Below are 20,876 nucleotides of genomic sequence, written 5' to 3' on the forward strand. Positions count from 1 at the left end.
TCTCAGTATTGACTCTGGCAAAGTCTCTGTCCTTGTACTATTAGACCTTACTGCTGGTTTTGATAGAATAGATCACGGTGTATTAATAGACGGACTAGAGGACTGTTTTGGTCTTTCCAAACACTTGTCTTACCACAGAGACTACTTTCAATTGGTAGCTATAGGCCTACATCAGAGCGTCTCCCAACATGTGGAGTCCCACACAGGTCAATTCTTTGACCTCTATTATTCAACCTTTACATGCTTTCATTAGGCAGTATCACTACAAATTGCTCGGTTTCTTACCACATGTATGCAGATGACACGCATATATATAGCTTTGCCACCGAACAACTTAAGCTCATTAGGTTCCCTGGTTCCCTTATTATTATAAGTTTATTAAACAAATTAATAGTTGGATGCTCCAAAATGTCCTCCAGTTAAATGAGGCAAAACTGAAGTTATTGTCTAGAAAAGACTCAAAGTCAATGCTCACCCGAACAGTCTGTCATTGAAAAGTAAAGAAGCTACAGACCTTGGAGTTGTCCTGGATTCAGACCTGGATGACTCATCTACCACCTCAAAAATAATGCAAGGATCAGAGACTTGCTGTCAAAATCTGATCTAGACAAACTTGTACACAGGGGTGGGTGATCTGACAATCTTATATCATGGACGATCTTACTTTGGGATATGATCTACTTTTCAGATGAATCATAGGGGATCATGTCATTAAAATACGCCTCATTTACATATTGTTAATTGTTAAACAGCTAGCCTGCTAACTGCAGCAAGCGACGGCAGTCATGCGATCTTTTTGCCTGATCGCCCGCCCCAACTTGTACATGCATTTATCTCTAGCAGGCTGGATTGTAACAAGAACCAAAAAAAAGCTCAACACATAACTCCAGTTCTCAGATCACTTCATTGGTTACCAGACTCTGAAAGAATTAACTTTAAAATCCCACTATTACTGAACCGCTTAGGTATGGAATACTTATCTGAGCTGTTGAACCAGTATGAACCTTGCAGACTGCTCAGTTTGGCTGGTTCAGGACTACTGGCTGTTCCCAGGGTTAAAACTAAATATGGCAAAGCTGCCTTTAGCCACTATGCTGCCTTAATTTGGAACAAAATGCCATAAAGTCTGAAACTAGAAACATTGCTGAGTCTGAGTCTAAACTCAAGATTTATCTTTTGACAGTTGCATTCAACTAATTATTTTTCTTTATTTATTGATTTTGTTCAAGGTTTGTATGTTTTACTCTACAAACAGCACCCTAAAAGTTAGGGGTGACAGTTACATCAATGCAGTTATGTTTAGTACAGCAGTACAGTCATTGGTCACCAGTCCTAGTTTATTATAGTTTATACAGAGGAACATCAATCAGCACGTTCTACAAGTAAAACCACACCTGAAAACTTTGGCACAGAATACAACTTCAGCGCCCTAGATTCCAGTGAAAATGACTTCACTCTCGGCAGCATGATTTGGGTGAAGAAGCATCTACTACATTGAAAATATTTCAACTTGAGCAAACAGTATGTTTGTGCACAACCCAAAGTTGTATGACTCAGCAGCAAACTATTTCTAGACCTTCACAGTTTCACACATATCCTGCACCGTGCTGGCCTGACTAGACACAGTCTACTAAACATCAGCTCTTTCCTAATGTGACTGTTGTTGTAGTTACTTGAAATTGATCAGCATGCAATAATAATTTTTCCTCTTAGGAAATGTTCATTTCTGTAGACCTGACTTAGATGCACACTGTAGTGGAAAATAGACCAAAATTCCTTTGTTTAACCACAGGATTATAAAGCAAATGTAGCTTTATAATTGTTAGTGTTTCGTTCAGTCGCTTGATGCTACAGATGTCATGGCAACTGAGTACGGCACAAAATCCCATTTTACTCTGCATCAATGCTCCATTTACCTTGTATGTAAGTGCTCCAAGTCTGTTCTTTTTTTGGACAAACTAACAGTGGGCTTTCTCAGGGGACAGATGATACGTTGCACAGACAATAGAGGACAGTGAGTGAGATCAGGATGAAATATGGCTGAAATATGTCTGTGATCTATGCAGGTCTTTTGAGTGTGATTACAAGAGTAAAGAGGCCTTTAATTTGAGCTCCGGGCTAGAGAATATACAGTATGTGGATTTTTTGAGCGGCCCACATACTCTACTAATGACTCTGAATTCAGATCATTTTTCATCAAAATGTACAAGCTGTACTGTCTCATAACTGCGAGTGTACATAACTGTGCAGCTAGCAGTCTTCAGAAGCAGAAATTTGTCTGTCATCTGAAAATGTAAATTGTATTGATGTGGTTTGTTGTCATGAGCTTTTAAATGAGTAACTGGTATTTTTGTATGCTCTCGAGTTAACACAGAGTGACTATCACAGGGTTTTAATAGTGAAAAGAGTCTGAGAGCTGGATGATTCATAAGAAGATGTCAAACTGGGTTGTATTCATTAAAGCTCTAAGAATAGGACGGCTGGTCTGGGACGGCTGGTCAAGTCATGTGACCATTTATACCTCCTAATGAGTCTAAAAGGAAAAAAACATTCATTTCATTCAGTTTGATGGGGTGCAGCGTTATCCAGCAAAAAAAATCATACCTGACTCAACTCTTGCTCCAAAGCAATGTGTTGTTTTCCCGCAATCACATTGGCCAATCCAATATGTGCAAGTATATTCCTGATAGGTTACTATGTAACGTGAACAACAGACTTCTACTATTTAATTCGCAATAATCGAAGCTCAGATAAAATCGGATGAAGTTATTGTTGCCATGATAACTTTCCAGAGTTGTAAATCTCCATAATAGTAAACTGCTGTTGTGTTCTGGTGTCTGACAATCCTTCAAACTCAGCAACAGGTTCATACAGTGTCACACAGCGCTTTGTTCTGCAGTACCCTGTTCACTCTGTTAGTCGCTAACACATGCAAGCACACACATACACATATGCCCTATAAGCACTATTATAAGTGACCTCTAGCAGCCCATCAAATGCTTATCCAGTGTTGCCATTTATAAAAATAGAAACCACAATCATCCCCAAACCTTAAGCACGCTCTTTCACTAACTCTGATGTTAGAAGTGAACCCGCCCTTTCCAAAGAGCAGATACAAACAATGTATTTTGTAATTCAGATGAATCGTTGAAAACTCATCTGACATGCAGGAGCTACAACCTGGAGACAACCAATCACGCTTGTTTTGATTCCCCCCGGGAAAAAGAAGCACGGTTGTTTCCTACTCCACTCAGCTACGTAAAACTACTTCAAACAAGCTTAAGGCTTGTGTGAGAAGACTGTCAATTTGACTCTGTATGTATGAACGTGGGAAAGACGTACCACATCTGCATTTACTAAGCCCAAGGCACAGATTGGAGTCCTTGAGGCCAATCAAAGATTTTACAGCAGTCTCAGAGAGTTTTGTACCTTTACAATGTAACGGTTTAAAAGCAGAATTATTATTATCTTTGCTCACTAGTCCAGGAGGGTGAGAAGGATTTCTATTTGGAAAACAACGCTATGACCGAGCGTGAACTTCATGAACACAGCCTCTGAGTATATGAAAAATGTAACTTGTTAAAAACTTCAACTGAAGTGTTTAAAAACAATGAACTACTGAATTATTGAGAAGGTTCCCATACAGTAGAAGGACTTGATGCTGTGTGTGAGTATAAGAGCAGCTCTGTAATGTACGGGTGTGTTTATGCATGTGTGTCTATGCACATCAAGCCATCGATACCTGCAGAGGTATGTGTGTCGTGATTTTTGGCTCATTTGCTTTACACACACATTTTCACAGATATATACGGTAAGTGAGCATGCGCGCACACACACACCACACACACACCACACACACACACACACACACACACACACACACACACACACACACACACTGCTGAACCTTCATTGGCTCCATTTCAAACCTTTCAATAATTCAGTGATTCATCTTATAAATATGCATACCCAATTTGTAAGAGACTGGGTGTGTGTATGCATCTGTGCATGTAAGTGTATGTGTATGCATCTGTGCATGTGTGTGTGTGTGTGTGTGTGTGTGTGTGTGTGTGTGTGTGTGGGATAGAGAGAGAGAGTGCGCTCCATCTGGTTTTAGGTACTTTCTTCTGAACAATATGGCAAATATGAGGAAGAAGAGCCTAGTATTCTACTGGCTCCTATTTGTGTGTGCATGTGTGTGTGTGTGTGTTGTGTGTGTGTGTGTGTGTGTGTGTGTGTGTGTGTGTGTGTGTGTGTGTGTCTCTAAATAGCTACTGTTAAAGAGCTGAGTCAGGTTTGTGCTCTCACCCTACTTAGTATCACACTACCATTGGCCAAAAGGTCAAGGCCTTGTAGTGTGCATATGTAATTGTGTGCGAATAAAAATGTGTGTGTGTGTGTGTGTGTGTGTGTGTGTGTGTGTGTGTGTGTGTAAATGAGAGAGAAAGTGCATCATCAGTTTAGATCATAAAGAGGTAACTCACATCTGACACCAGGCACACAGGACATCCACGTCAGCTGCTCAGGCCAAATGAATCTAAATAAGAGAAGAGAAGAAGAACATTCAGTGACGTTATCATGTTGTTACGTGACTGAATATGTAATAACATTATTACATGTTCTGAGATTCTGGACATGTAATTTGTGAAGTATGTTAATCGTAGTACCAGTATTTAAAGAGGTAACTCTCCCCTCTAGAAATTATGTTCATATACTACTCAACTGTTTCTCCATTTACACTGTGGTGGCGACTTCATCACTGGCTGGATCATGTTCAGAGGCTATGTTTTTTTGGGGGGATTTTTTCGGAATTAATGAAGCACTACATTTATTAACAGCAGCAGATTTGCCAGGAGGTGGTTTGGGTGGACAGCGGGTGTTTAAAGTGCACAACTGTCACAGCAGGCAGTGGGTTTGGATTCACAGTCCCGTCTGTGGTCAGCATTAGGCAATAAAACTGCTTTGGTAAAGGGGAGGGAAAGACTGTAGTTTTGGTTAGTTGTAAATCCACATGTTGGGTTAGAATCACTGAACTTTCTCTATGTTAAACCAGACCACGAAGTTTCTCTAACCTTAACCAAGTGGTAAGAGATTCATATTGTCTGTGATTTGTTGATTTTTGTTCAATTTCTTAAAAATGTTACAATAGAATTAGGTCACGTTGATTTAAGTAAGTATTTAAGACCAAAATTTAGTTTCAGTTTTTCAGAAAGAGCAAATATATTGGTTATTTCTTCACCTGATGTTCTCTACAACCAGCGATGAGTTGCTGTCATTACTCAGTGTTTACAGTACATAGGTCACACTGTTTTAGACTTTGTGTTACAAAGTGACTGCTACAACATATTTGCCCCTGCAGGTTCATGACTACACACAGCACTTTAGAAATATCTAGAGTGGGATTTACAATCCCCTGTGTGTGAATATGTTGTTTATGTGCCTCCTTCCCACCGTGCAGGGGAGCATTTTCTGCAGTAATGATAATTCACCGTCATTAAGGTCTCCCATAATAATGATCCAGGCTGTAGTTGCCAAGCAGGCACCTCAATAATCCTCCAACAGCCTGCAGCATGCAGCATGCTTACCGCTAGAAAAGCACATTTGCACAGATATGTACTCTTTCCCTATTAACTGTGTCAAATTAACATTTCAATCACACACAGGCATACACACACTATGTTTAACAAACACACACACACACACACACACACACACACACACACACGAAATCCATATCTACATGTACAAACATTGAAACAGCTGCAAGGACACCAATGTCAATCGGTTATTAGTCTCATCTTCCACAGCCTGTCACTGTCGCTGCTGCCATCACACGTCACACACAGCGCCCTGTGTGACTCTGTGTGTGTGTGTGTGTGTGTGTGTGTGTGTGTTGTGTGTGTGTGTGTGTGTGTGAGAGAGTTGGTTTGTGTGAGTGTGTGTGCTGACACAGGTTACTAGTGGTCTATTCCTCACTCACTCACTCACTCATTCACAAGCACATTTTTTACCCTGCTTTGTGATTGACAGACCATATTTTGGTCATCCAGAAAGGCAGAGACACTCGGGTGTAAAAGGATGTTCTCTCCTTCTATCGTTCTTCCTCCGTCCCGCATCCCCCACTCCTCTTCTTATCTGTTTCCGTCCTTCCCTCTCAGCTGTGTGTGTGTGTGTGTGTATGTGTATTTCTGTGTGTGTGTGCATGCGAGTGTGTGAACACTCGCCTGGTGCCGCTCCCAGCCTTTCACTGAAATGTTATTTAGCCAACCAATTAGATGTAGGGAACAGCAGGTGAGCCCTGAGCTCTATCCAATCAATGACCTTAATCCTCCCTAATCAACCAATTAAGATTCTATTATCGGCACAAAATCACACACATGCACACACATACACAAACACATTGGAATTGGAGAAATGCAGCATAAGTCCATATCTGTAGAGAGATCTTGTATGGCAGATATATCATCATCTAAAGGACAAATATTGTATAAAGTGAGATTTCCATGTTGTTTCTGATTATAAAGCAGATCTAGGTTCTATATTAATACTGCGAAAGTATCAAAGTGCTCAGTCCACAGAGAAATGAAAAACACCTGTATTCAGAAACTGGCCTTAAAACCAGCCGTCAGGACTTCTGTAACTTTGTGATGTCACAACAAAGCAGTCACCACCCTCAGTCATATACCCCCAAAACATGGCCTATCTGGACCCAGCAGCCATGCAGGATTTGATTTCTGTGGGTGCTTACATGAAATCTGCTATATTCTTATTTGATCACTCAGAAAAAAGTCAGCCAATGAGAAGAGTGGCTCAGAGCCTCCTCTCCTCTGATTGGCTCACTGACCTGTTGTTGCTAGAGCCCCAGAGAGAAGACTGAGAGAGGAGATGTAAAACTACATTCAGATGGTTTTTGGTTCTTAAAACCACAAATATATCTTCTTATGGATCAAAACTTCAACTAAAAAACCAGAAAAGTGTAAAATATAGGATCTTTAAAAGAGACGTCAAAAACAAAGAAAATATGTATGTTTTTGTGTCATTTTATTGTGAGTTGTACAGTCAGATCGTAATGAATGGAGGCTTTTTGAGAGGATGAAATGCTGTTAACAGTAAAACTTCTCCTGGCTCAGAGTGATAAAAGTGTCATACTGTAGGTTTTAATCCAATTCATCACCATCATCCCTCCCCTCGCTCTTTCTCCATCCCTGACTCTCTTTCATGCTACTGTACAGTGTAAAATAAAAGTCAGAAATTCCATAAATGTTTTAAGTTAATCATGCATGTGCGTCCTCAAGAGTCCTGCAGAGTGTTATTTGCAATTTAAATCCTCCCTGCTTCTTTAATTCTCTTCCAAGATCTTAGAGCTGCAGTTGGGAAAACAGCCTCAAATGGAGGTCACCGTAAATGATGGACCAGTGCGGATGATTGGAGGGGATCCACAAATAATTTACAGTAAAGCAAACATATGAATACGCAGAAAAAAATAAAACAGAAAGGCAAAGCAAGGAATGGGATTTTTTTTTTTTTTTAACCCAGAAACAATAAAAAGCCCTCAGGTCTGACAAGATTGTATGTTTTCTTTAGCAATTCAGGAGGGAAAAAAAACTATTTCCTGCCTGTAGGGATGAAATTCTCTTTAACTGAAGCTCTTTTTTGGAAATATGTGGACATATATATAATTCTGTGTTTGTATGTTTGTGTGTGAGGGAGAAAAATGACAGGGAGGGCTATTCTGACACTCAGCTGCAGTGACATCCTCTTTGTATACCTCTTATTGCCTCTCCTCATCCATTCCTCCCTTACCCGCATTACATTTCTTTAGCGACTGAGATCCCTACATTTATTCAGATTTATTTTAGTCCAGAGTATCTCAAACAAGCCAAGTAATTGTTTGCTCTGAGCAATAAGATGTGGGAGGGAGCGGTGAAAGAGATAGACAGAAAACGAGAGCGAGAGGCAGGGAATTAAGTAAGACCTAGAAAAACTAAAACTGTACAATAACAAGGACATACGAGTCTGCGGATAGAGATGGATGAAAAGAATAAGTGGCTGAAGGAGGGAAGTGTTCATACTCTAACTGTGTCACTTATTTATGTTAAAGGGAGAGAGGAAAAAAGGAGAAGAAGAGGAAGAGGATGGGCTGTTTGCATACAATCAGCTGCTATAAGAAAAGACTAAACATCCATTGCTCCATTATTGATTCCTACTTTGCTTTTTTTTTTTTAAACTTTACATTATTTTACAGAACAGTGCATTGCCTGACACAGGACCCCATACCTTAAAAAATAAAATAAAATAAATAAAAATAATAATAATTAAAATAAATAGGTAGAGGGAGGTATTTGCAGCATAACAGTTTCAGTTTAGAGGAACAACATTTTCAGTGACAGTCTGTTTTAACAACACAATGTTGTTGTGTATCCTCATTATATACCTCTGATCTGCTTCATACATCCTTTAAGATTCAGCTCCTAATATAAAAAAAAACAATGGACCCAGAGGGACATCCACTTCTAAGATGCTGTCAATTACTTCTTTAACTCTTTTCCAGAAGCCTTGAATTATTGGGCAGTCCTCAGAGACATGCGTTTGATCCCCTAATTTCACAGTTTCTCCAATATAATTCCACAAAAGGTTCTTTCACACATGAAGAAATGCAAAGAGGTGTGTTAAAATACCTGATTATTAATTCCCAGTCAAATTCCTTCCATAATTGTGATAATTAGCACACAGGCTCTCCCCATATATTATCTTCTACCATAATACTTGGGTTCCAGTTCACATTTGTCCTTGATGCTCAGGCTATTTTGTGTGCACAGTATTTTTTTTTTAATTGGAAGGTTTTTCTCTGCAATACTAATAAATCAGTCCTCTATTCACTATTGAATTCTTTTGTTATTAAAAGTTTATCGTCACAGAAAAAAACGTATTTGCTAATTCTACACACGAACGCACTAATTCACCTCTCAGTCATGTGCAAATCAAATGCAGGTTGTTACAGCCAAATGCATCAAACATTAAGTGTGATATTGTACATGGAACGGCTTTATTCTTTAATGGAGTGTGCAGCTGCAGCGGCGCACACTGATCTGATTCCAAAGTTCAACTCGACTGAACCTCCAGTGGCACTTTGGCATCGACAAGAGAGACGTTATGACAGCTCCAGATTAACTTTCTTAAAAGGTCAAATATCTTACACCTTCCCTGTTTTTTGTTTGAAGTTTTGATCCATAAGAAGATATATTTGTGGTTTTAAGAACCAAAAACCATCTCAGTGTAGTTTTACATCTCCTGTCTCTGGCTTCTCTGTGGAGCTCTAGTAACAACAGGTCATGAGCCAATCAGAAGAGAGGAGGCTCTGAACCTCTCTTCTGATTGGCTGACTGTTTTCTGAGTGATGATCAAATAAAAAAATAAAGCAGATTTAAGGTAAACACTCAGAGAAACCAAATCCTGCTAGGTTGGATGGTGGGTCCAGGTGGGCGGGGCTTGAGGCGTGGCTGAGGGCGGTGACTGCTTTGTTGTGACATCACAAAGTTACAGAAGTCCTGGCAGTTCGTTTTAAGACTGAATATATTTCTGAATATAGGCTGTGTGCATTTCTCTGTGGACAGAGCACTTTGATACTCTCACAGTATTAATATAGAACCTAGAGCTGCTTTCTAATCAAAATATACATGGAATATAATATGGGGACCTTTAAAGGAATGGCGTCACTAACATGTGACCAGCACAGAAAAACCAACCAGTACAGTCAATAGTAACAAGGTGACACAACCTCCAACTAGTATCTAGTATTTGAGTTTGGTCCGTGTGATGTTGCTGCCGCTGACCTCAGTGTTCTCCTCTCTTCAGTCAATGAGGATGTTTAGTGCTTTTCATACACAGCAGATGAAAAACAAACACTTCCTCTCTCTTTTTTTTTTTTCTGTTTTGTGCCGAAGCTTCACACCAGCATTTTCTGACTGAAGCCACAAATCTAGTTCAGTCACGAAGTCTTAAAGCTGAATTCCAGCGCTCTGGTATCCAGTCTCTTCTGTGTTGCCATGGCATTTGTACACATCCTATGGCTCAATAAACAATTCCAGCTTCATCGAGTAAGTCAATTAATTTTTCTAACACCCTCTGTATTGTGTATATGCATATGTGTGTGTGTCTGTGTGTGTGTGTGTGTGTGTGATAGGGACAGAGAGAGAGAGAGACAGAGAGAGAGAGAGGGGATGTGTGTGCTCTGCATTGCGTTTAGCAGGGTAGCACAAGCTGAGACTGGGGAACTGTTCTTTACATCTGCCTTAATTGAACCGCACTCAAGCATAAATTAGTCCACCCTGCCAACTCTGCATTTTCTACTGTGTGTGTGTGTGTGTGTGTGTGTGTGTGTGTGTGTGTGTGTGTGTGTGTGTGTGTGTGTGTGTGTGTAAGTGTGTGCCTGCCCACACACGTGTTTGTGCATTTGGTAAACAGATTACAGACACACTGCACACACTCACTTCTACGCTGTTTTAAATCACTGTTTATATAATGACAGCAATTCAAGGATCATTTGAAATCATCCTTTTAATGATTTTGATTTCAGGAGTTGAATCATTTCTTATGGTTCCTCTTTGTGAGTTTCTGCTGTCTTCAGCTGCTGGTTTTCACTGATACATTTCCGGCCTCTTCTATTTCCACCCTCGGTCATATCTGATCAATTAGCTTTCCTTCCGCATTAACCAGCTTGAAATATTTATTTGGGATTCTGTCACTCTGTCTTTTGCACATCTCTCTACCTCCCCAGTTACCACCATGATCTGCTGATTTTAGCGAGAGTTTCGAAAAATGAGGCTCCATCTTCCACCTGCTGCCTCTTCACCACCATCCTGTTGTGTTTGGGCCCAAAAATACTTTCCCAACCATTTCAAAAGAAACACATGTAAAACATCAAGTCCTCTAATATTAAAAATAGGTCTTCCGCCATTGTTACAGGACGATATTGTCGGTACCTTTCAAAACCAATTCAAATAACCGTTACAAGAGTGATTCATATGAGCATTTACTCATCTGACATAAGGTCTGATCAGGGTTAGGCCACTAAAACTATTTATTTAAGGTTAGAAAAAAACCATGGTAAAGATTAAAAGCAAGAAAACTGAACTGTAGGTGGAAGATGGGATGCCACATACATTGTTGACCTGACTAATGGGTGGATTAACAGGAAATAGGCCCCAGGAGACAGACAGGTAAAAGGCCCCTCCACCACTCCTACACAGACTACACAAGCCACGGTGTCATTTGCAGTTGTCTTTGTCGCTTTATGTAAATTTTTCACTGCTTCATGGTTGTTTTGTGTTTCTTTATGGTGGTTTTATATGAGCTTTATGGCTTTCAAACACAAAATATTAACATCACTCACTTCACACAAAGGCTCTGGCCAATGCCAGTGTGGCCACTGGGAGGACCAGGATTTTTCCCGATGGGCTGCTACACAAATTGGGCCTGTGGCTCAATGTGAGAGAAATGAGAGATCAGAGAGAGACAGAGAAAGTGAGAGAGATCGAGCACGAGGGAGAGAGATAGAGGTGGCTGTGGTTCTCTGTGGCCATAATCTCCCTCATGTCTGCCTCCCTCTCCAGCTAACTACGTTCTCTTCGATCCAGCAGCTCCACCCACACATTTACCGCTCATGTGTTGGCGTCTTTATCATAGTTTAAAACACAGAGGCAGCCAGCAGTGGACTGTTTCTCATTTTAAATGAATAACAAAGTAAAAAACAAAAAAAAAAAGCTAAAAAATAAAGGTCTGGCTGAAAAGCTCAGAGAAAAGAATTGAAATAGTTGTGCATGCAGCAGCAGTAACTCTGCAGACAACAGACAGGAGGACCAGAGCAGCAGAGCACAGCTCCCAGTACAGCCCCCAGTAAGTCCAGTATAAACACTAGTCAAATTTCACAGCATAAGTCCTCAAAGTCTGTGTGATCAGCTCAGACCTACAGGATTGTACTACAGAAAGATCCAGAGGAGGAGAAAGCCACTAAAATTCAAATGTCTGCTGCTGTGTTTACTGCTGCACTGTCCAGTCTGAACTCTCATCCCTCTCTCTCTCTGTACTGACCTGTAGTTAAACAGTTATATGGTCATTTTTGAGAATGGAGCTCCTTTGTTGTTGTAGTCATGGACCGTGATATGAAAAGGTGTTTCTGTAATAATAAATGAATTTGTAAAGAGTAAATAACAAACTTATATATACATAATTTATGTGCAGGTGTTATATATTGTTCTACAAATCACACATTTACTTTAACCTCTTTAACCTTTTTACTGCATGATTATCACGTGTGTGACATGAGCTCTATGTGATTGGTTTTGCTGAGCCAGTCCAAAGTCAAAAGTCCCAAGATCCCGATTTCTTTTTTCCCCACTCTGTCCCTGGCTCTGGCTCAGGGGCCCACTGACCTCTCAGGCTCCTGGGCCTGTGCCCAGTAAGCTTGTTTGATAATTGACCCAACCATCCACCCTCACACAGCCACAAGAGATCCTTATGAGGACACGTTTAAAAATAAGTTATTTGAAGTGTTTAATCAAACGACCAATGCTTTCATCTCCCATAAAAGTACCACACACACACACTCAGAGATTACTCTGGAATGTAAAACTGCATTTTCACAATTTGAGCCATTACATCCAACAAAAATTAAAAAACTCTCACAGCGCTGTATCAGTAAATTATTTTTATCCAGTCGTGTGTGTGGAGAGTTGGCCGGCTCAGCCAGAGAAAAACTCTAATGTGCAAGTCCTACCAGCCCAAAAACTGTCGGTTAGTCTTCCTTCATACACCTGCAGTATCTGGAGACGCCTCATAACCAGTCTAACCAGCAATAAGTTGTGATCCCTTTTTTGTTCTTTCCTGACTGAATTACAAGGTTTTAACAAGTTCTTCAAAATGACCTTGATGACCATCACAAAACAACTTGCATAAATGTTTTTAAATCTTCCAACGCTGCCTGATTTAGGCAACAGAAACCACCAAGTTAAGGATAGAAAGGGTGTTCGAGATTGAAAGAAACTGACACTGATTGTAGACGTGGCATGAGCTGGTCACATTCGGAGTAGAGGTGGGTTGTTTTCAGTTGCTTGGGTTTGTGGTGGATGTGCAGCGAACAACTCTTCATGCCATGAGAAAGAAAGCTCCGCCTGGTATCCTAACATAACCAAACCCTCACACCCTGTATCCGACATTATGAGTATACATTTCGTCAATCCAATCACTTCTTCAACTCATCAGTACGCTGCACTGAAAGACCCCCCCCCCCCCCCTTCTTGGTCACAGTTACTGCTCCTTTTGTCACCCTCCCACTCTCCTCCTCCCCCCAGTCTCCTTTTTAACCTTCCCTCATCCATCTCTCGTCTGCTCTTTACCACTGTAGAGACCGTAAGGTAAGAAGAACGAGGGCCCACTTCAATCAAACCACCTGCACTCCACCACCTCTCTTTGTTTAGCTCTCTGCAGGAGACAAGACATACAAGTGCCTCTGATAGGTCTTGAGTTGTGGGTGGATGAGCAGTTATGCTAACAAAAAATAAAAAAATAAAAAAGGGAAAAGGACAGGACACGGAAGGAGAGGAGAGGACAAGAGGAAGGGAGGGTCAAGCTGGAGAAGAGGAGATCAGTGAAAAACAGAAAAGGCGTCTGAGTGCAGAGTCGGTTGAAGTGTATTGTGCTGTTGCTCTCAGTCACACTCCAGTCCGGTGTTAGTGGCGTCTGGGGGCATATAGGAGTGTGTCAGCACTCAGATGATGGAGACAGCTGGTGATCAGAAGCTATCAGGGCATCGGATTCTTGGTCTCAGCTTCAAAACTGGGGCACTTAACTGACTTCTCCTTCGAAAGTGTGTGTAAAGTGTGTGTGAGGGAGAGAGAGAGAGAGAGAACTCCTCCCTCAGGTCACAGAACTACAAGGACAAAGAGACAACACATTGTGTGTTTTAGATTTTGTGAAATGTGGATATTTAACCTCCAATTACAGGCATTATCAGCCCTGGAGGAGATAAAAACTACACTGTTTAACCAGACACTTGAAACACAATGAGAGATGAGAGCCACTGGAGATGAGAGGCTGCAGAGGAGAGAGGGAGGAGGACGTCTCAGGGCAGAGAGGGAGGACAAGACAGAGAGAGATGTACGAGTGGCGGGAAGGACAGTGATTGAGAAAAGAGAGACTGTCAGATGCATCAGTGTTGGAAAGTAATGTTACAGTAACTAATCACAGTGACACTCCCTCAGCTTGATCATAAACACACATGTATTCATTTAATCTCAGACCCTTCAGTTGACAGACTGATCCAGCAATATGCTACTGGAGCTAAAGGGTCGGGACACGCTTCGCCTCAGGTGAAAAAGGAGGAATATGTCGACAGGCAACCCCAGAGTTGTCGAATTTATTTATTTACATGTTGTGTTTTCTTAGCTGGCCACTGTAGCTGCTTGTCAGGCAGCTGATATTGGTACTGAATATTAAGAGAGCTGCAGAATCGTCCAACATCAACGTCAGCTTTGTGTCTGGTGACAGGCGTTTGGATAAGCTTACAATCAGGATTCACCTGGGTTTGTTCAGAGTTGCAGGGTTGTGTGATGGACAGTGTGCGGACACTAATCGTGGAGAGTTGTACACTAATCAAACTGTTGGTGTTTAATGAATAACTCCAGACTGAAGGCTGGCTGCTTGTTAAACTACCACTATATGTTTGTAAATGTTAAATAAAGACGCCGGTACGTTCAGGAGCTTTACAGTCGTTGGAGAGTAACAAATTAATATAACGAGTAATGAAACTAATTGCTTCTGATGTTGTGTAATTATTGAGGTAATATAACAAATAGCAAGTAGCACGTTTCAAGTGACTTACCAAACACTGTTTAACACATAGACACCACACACACATTCACCAAAGCCCATAATGCTCTCAGTTCTTTTTTTAAACTGTGTTAGAGGGGAGTAAATTGACCTATATGGTCATTTATAGGAAGCTCTGTCATGCTGTTACATTGGATTACATCACTTTTCAGGTGTTTCTGTTATTTTGTCCAATCTCTATACATGTACATGTATGTAGATTAAGATATTTATACTGTATATATCAAAAGCATAAACTCACACAGAAGCACACACACAGAAATGAAAACCCAAACACACAGTGGTGTGGATCTCGTACCTGGTCTCCATGGGGGCCTTGAGAGCCGAATATTATGGGACAGAGATGAGCACTAGGCAGACCTCAGGACATATGGGGTGTATTTGTGTTAAAAAGGTGCCTGCTACTCAAATTTAGAATTTACATAATGCTGCACCCCTGGCCACATTTCTGCTGAAATTTCATGCACAGTGCAAAAGGCTGGTTGACGGCAGTAAACACCTGTACAAATGTACAGACGGGAACAGAAGTGTCAGTGACCCTATATCTCATTAAAACAACGCTCCATTCTTCCTGAAAACGGTTCAAATCGAGAGCTCGGTTGTCATGCACACGTGCATGCCTTATTTATCTTGCCTTAGAATAAAACAAAGACGCTGTGAAAAGAGTCGTCGCTTATTCTACAAAGATCTTCAAAAATAACCTGGACATATTGGTATCTCTTAGAGGTGGTGATGAATGAGTGGACTGTGGTGATATTGTCTATTGTCTTCAGTTAGTATCATAATAAAAAGCAATATTGAATATTGATTGAGTTCATGTAATGAATTGATTTCTAAAAGGAAGAATTCAGTAAAATGAACCTTCCGTTTGTGCACATGTTGAATTATGTGAAGAAGCGTTTCACTAAAACATTGGTCTTAATTTAAGACATGAAGGTTAAGACGGTTAATGAGGGGGACATGTTTTAATTTGGTAGGTGTAGTTATATCACTCTCAGATGTCATTTTCTGACATACAGACGACTCTGTGAGATTCTTTTCAATAATTTCTACTATGATTTTCAAGCCTTTTAAAACGGTATTGAATATGAAAATCAGCATGTAACCCTTTTACTGTGAAAATCATTTTCCCATTCTTCTGAATAGTCTCTTTTACAGAGATAAACATCAGAGAGACGTCAGTGACTTTGAATCAGGACAACCTCTTCATTTCCATTTTTGTCTTTAGGGGACACAAGTCAGCGTTTACCTTCAAACCGAGGGACTCTGAGGCACAGGAGTGATAATACTCAGCTGCATAACCATTACACCATCTAATGGTACGATGTTATTCTATTCACCTAATTGTGCATTCAGTGGTGATCCTTTTCCCATTAGTAATCATTTATTTTTTAGCAACCTGCATTAGCTGCAGAGAGACTCTTGTCACAACACATAATTCAGAGAAACTAATTGCTGGCATATCACACAGCAACGTGTGCAGGGGGAACTGTGCTAACGGGGACATTTAGGAGAATGATGACACCGCTGCGCTCTGTGCCGGCGGCCGAGTGCAGTGATCATAGTGGTACTTCACAATGGAGTGATCCAAAAACGAATCAAAATGGATGATTAGAAAAGTTTGACCTGACTTTAATACCACATCAGGCAGTTCTGTAGAACATGCTGTAATCACTGCCGCCTGATTTGAATCCGAATGCAACTGTGAGGCCTGGACTATTCTTTAAAATACATGTGGGAAAACGATATTTTTCTCAAGGTCAGATTACTGCTGCAAATTATTTAGATAAAGTGCTATATTAGTATAAATAGATCTATTTCCTTTATTTTACCAGGAAGTTCCATTGAGATAAAAAGGTCTCTTATAAGAGAGAACTGACCAAGACAGCGGTGAGTTGGTGGTTTAATGAGTGATCCGGCTCACTGAATTGGATTGGCCGAGACATGCACTTTTAAAATTGGTTATTCAAAACAGAAGATGCTCATTTTAGGATAGGACCTGAAAACCTGCTGCTTGATTCTGACTGAAACAAGTTTATGTTTGTAGTAAAAAATGATAATCTAAGCGAAAAATTAATTCTTCATTGATTGACAGCCGATCTCAAAAATGTCAAATTCTGCACTTCATTGGCTTTAATGTGACAATCAGCATCTTGGAATAGACAACAAATGGCTCATCACAGCTGAAACCAAGTTTGATGCATGTGATGAAAGTCGTCCATAAGTCACATATAGCAGTGACTGTGTGTTACCTCTAATTTCAACACTTACTAATGTGCTACTATAAAGCTCTGCTCAGGGCTGTGAGTGGCGCTGAGGAGAAGTTAAATTGCTCCTTAAATTCCAGATAATGGATGAAAATTCAATCAGGCTGCAGGCGAAACAATCAAAACAGAGAACTATAGCAGATTAGTGCTGAAGTGATACATAGGGGTAAATTTAAACCTAAATGTATTTCAAGTAGACTCATGCAATCATCCATATGCAGGAGATTTTTACTTGTCATGTATTTAACTTGGAAATCTTTCATTCAGGCCCTTTTTTTCCCCCAATCACAGAACCACTAAGGTTTCACACTATATTAAATTTACAGTAAGCAATGTGTTGTAATATGCCTTGAATATAGTCAACAGAAACTCAAAGAATATTCCACCTATCTGAGCCATCTGGTTTTTAATGAAAAGCAATGCAGGATTTAAAAGCGAAGGTTTCTTTCTCTCCGGGCTCAGAGAGCGATCTTACAAAATCCACTATAAAAGTGGAAATCAAACCTGCTTCTCTCGCAAGAGCAGCCTCGACAGACCAAACTGTACTGCAGCCACAGGGCACGTTTCCTCATCTGTGAACAGTGCCGCTCTCACGTTTTCTTGACCAGAAAATCTCACTCATGGGATGCAAAGAACTGTATAATCCACAGCTGAATGATACCATTTCATACTGGTGTCTCTGGAGAACATTGCGAACTGAACTAAGGGTACATGAGGGTTTGCAGGGGTGAGTAAATTACAGCACTTTATCGCATAATAATTCTTCGAATGTACTGAACATCAGAGCTTAATGGCTGAAAATAACAATGCACGTCTCTGAGGGTGTATTTGTTCTTTAATGCCGCTTGCCTTTTTCTATTGTGCAAAGCACCATCAAAACAGAAGCTGCTGTCTGTTTTGTTTTCTGTCCTTCAGACTGCACTCAGTCTTTCTCAACCGGCACATGCACATATTCAATTCATGTAATTATCTGGGCTCATAATGAGTTGGTTTCAAACTCATGATGACATAAAATCACATTTTTCTGTAATCACTTCCTCATAAAGTACATTTCACTATTCTGTTAAAGGTTTATGATTACATCCCAGTGTGCCCGGGATTCACTGGAGGCAAGTCTGCAAGTGCCTGACATTGAGTTCAGTAAAACTAACGAAATTGTAGCCCCTCTTTATTGAAACCATCTGATGCGATGGGCTGCGCTCCAACAGATTGGTGGTTTGTTTGTGCTAAAAACAATCATTCAGAATGGAGCTGTGGGACTTTGTGAAACCTTGAGAGCTATGACTCTTAGTTAAGGATATGGGTCAGAAGAAGGAATCCAGCTCTAATGGTTACATCTAAGGTCAGTGTTAGGGGCGATGGACTGCTATAAGTCAATCAGTGCATTTACATAAGTAACCAAGTTATACAGAGAAGTCGGGTTATGCAGGTAATCAGGTAAACAGTAAACTGTAAACTGGTTATTGTAAATCTATATATAGATGCAGCAGATCAGTAACCAGACGTCTCCTCTACCTGTGATGTATTTTTGAAGCATGGCTCGTAGAGTGACAGAGGACGCTGCTTCTTGACGGCGGTGGATGTCGACTAAGATTTCTAGAGGCCACTTTGTGTAAGGTTTCACATTTCGTTGAACTTCCAGCAGACTTATTTAAAAAACAAGGAAGCATCGCTCCGTGTAATGATCTCGTGTTTCATCCAGCTTCTCAACTCCGCTACTACTCCGCCTGTCTGTAGTCCTTTGTCGTGCACATGCAAACTTGTAAAAAGTCAATTAGAAACCCGATTACCTTTATAAATGACAAAGAAATCAGCAGGATAAAAATCTACCTGGGGAAATCAGGTTTCTATAATCCCCTACACCAATTAGGGAAACCAGGTTTCTCGTTTACATGACATTTAAGACATTAGCTTACTGGAGAAAGCCAAGAGTAATCTGGTTACTTAAGTGCATGTAAATGCAGTCACTGAGGATTCTCTCAGCCATAGTCAAGTGTGGGTGCTCTTGTAGGTATATCTTTTAGGGAACAATTTTGGAAGAATTTGGGATATTTTTGCACATTTTTATTTTGCTTGACAGTGAACACCTGAGGGGGGTGTTTGCAAAGGACGTGTGACTGCTGTTTGGGCAATAAAAACGCCAGTTCTCTTGTTTACTGAGGGACCACGAGGAAGGTTTGCACAGGTAAAATGGAAGAAAAGCGACACTGCTGAAAACTGCAGTGTATTCTCCTGGGCTCATGCAATATGTATTTTAAGGTGTTCCTGTTTAGCAGCGTAAGATATGGGAGGAGGGGATGAAAATCAGATTGAAAAATTGTGATGACTGTAACTTCTGGAAGGTTTAATAAATATCCCCATTGGTTTTAAGGTTAATGTTAGAATTAGGTTGGGGTTAGAGGCTCAGCAAATTCATGTCAATGAGGATCCTAAAAAACACAGACATACAAACATGAGTGTGTGCATGTGTCAGATGTTAGACTGTCAAGGACCACTGGTCTGATGAGCAACACACGTTCGTGTATAGATACATAGATAGTACACACACACACACACACACACACACACACACACACACACACACACACACACACGGCGTTCAGAGAGATAGCAAAGTAATATTCATCTCCTGCACAGAGACACGAGAAGCATAAACTAATAACATCTCCACCTCAGCCCTGTCCTGTGTTTATCACACTCTTCATATGCTAACATTGCACATCTTTGAGTAGAACGATACACACCAAAATTTGACCAGAGCTTCGAAGGCAAAATGAGCCAAAAGAAAACTGAAAAAATTACCTGATTTAATCAAGCTGTGCTGTGAAAATCTCACAGACAGTTTACAATCATTTGCCAGTGAGTGCAAGAAGCCAAATGAGCAGCACATGCCTTAAAGCTCAGTCGGTGACAAGCAAAACACTTTGATTTCACTCAGCCAGAGAACATGCACATCTGCTAATGTTCTTTTCATTTCAAATTCAAACCTAAAAACCACAGCGCAGCCTTTAAAATGGCATGTGGACAAGCCCAGGGCAGAGCTGAGGATCCCTCCAGCAGCATCATTAAGGTCTGCTGTTAGGAGGCATAAGGGACGAGTAGTGCACAATGTGAGGAGTGGATGCCTGTTGCCTTCCAGCCCGTGGCAATACATTAAATATGTAAAGTCATTTGGCCCAACATCACTCTGGAGTGCCAATACTGGAGCAGGAAGAGAGGAGGCTATAATAACTCTTTTTCACCACAGCAGTAAAGCGGCCGCTCCCCGGGCTGCAGGATGATTTGGACCTTACTCTGACCGTCTATACATTACTACAGTGGATTGGGAAATGAAAGCCGATATGTAGACAGAAGACCTACAGTCCCTTATCTGCCAGAGTCACAGAAAGTCAATCTTTAACTGACTCAGGGAGCAAAACAACAGACCAATACTTTACTTTCTTGACTTTAAATTTGAGTACAAAATAAAATGGTTCCTCTAATGAATAATGCATGTGTAAGTGTTTCTCCTCCTCATTATTCTTTCTGCACAAATGATTGCAAAGGGATTCCTTGATTAATTAACCCATTCTCATCACTAGAAAAACACACAAAAAACAATGGCCGCTATTTTGTTTGATGTTGGGAAAGAAAAAGAAAGTGGCACAGAATGTCCTCGATACTACGAAGTACGTTATGAGCTGTGGGTTTCTCCGAACCCCCCCCCCCCAACTGGTCTTTACT

The 20,876-nt window shown here is 40.7% G+C and overlaps 1 protein-coding gene across 4 annotated transcripts in view; it reads right to left on the reverse strand.

Moving 5' to 3' along the window:
- The window catches only part of elfn1b (extracellular leucine-rich repeat and fibronectin type III domain containing 1b), a 124,161-nt gene that overhangs the window by 81,190 nt on the left and 22,095 nt on the right, over positions 1-20,876 (reverse strand). For all 4 annotated transcript variants that reach the window (XM_056372020.1, XM_056372017.1, XM_056372018.1 and 1 more), the window contains exon 2: positions 4,485-4,537. The gene's annotated coding sequence lies outside the window, so the exon portion shown is untranslated. The remainder of the gene's footprint in view (positions 1-4,484; positions 4,538-20,876) is intronic.

The sequence above is a fragment of the Seriola aureovittata genome, chromosome 3 (genome assembly GCF_021018895.1).
Source record: "Seriola aureovittata isolate HTS-2021-v1 ecotype China chromosome 3, ASM2101889v1, whole genome shotgun sequence".
NCBI classification, from domain to species: domain Eukaryota; kingdom Metazoa; phylum Chordata; class Actinopteri; order Carangiformes; family Carangidae; genus Seriola; species Seriola aureovittata.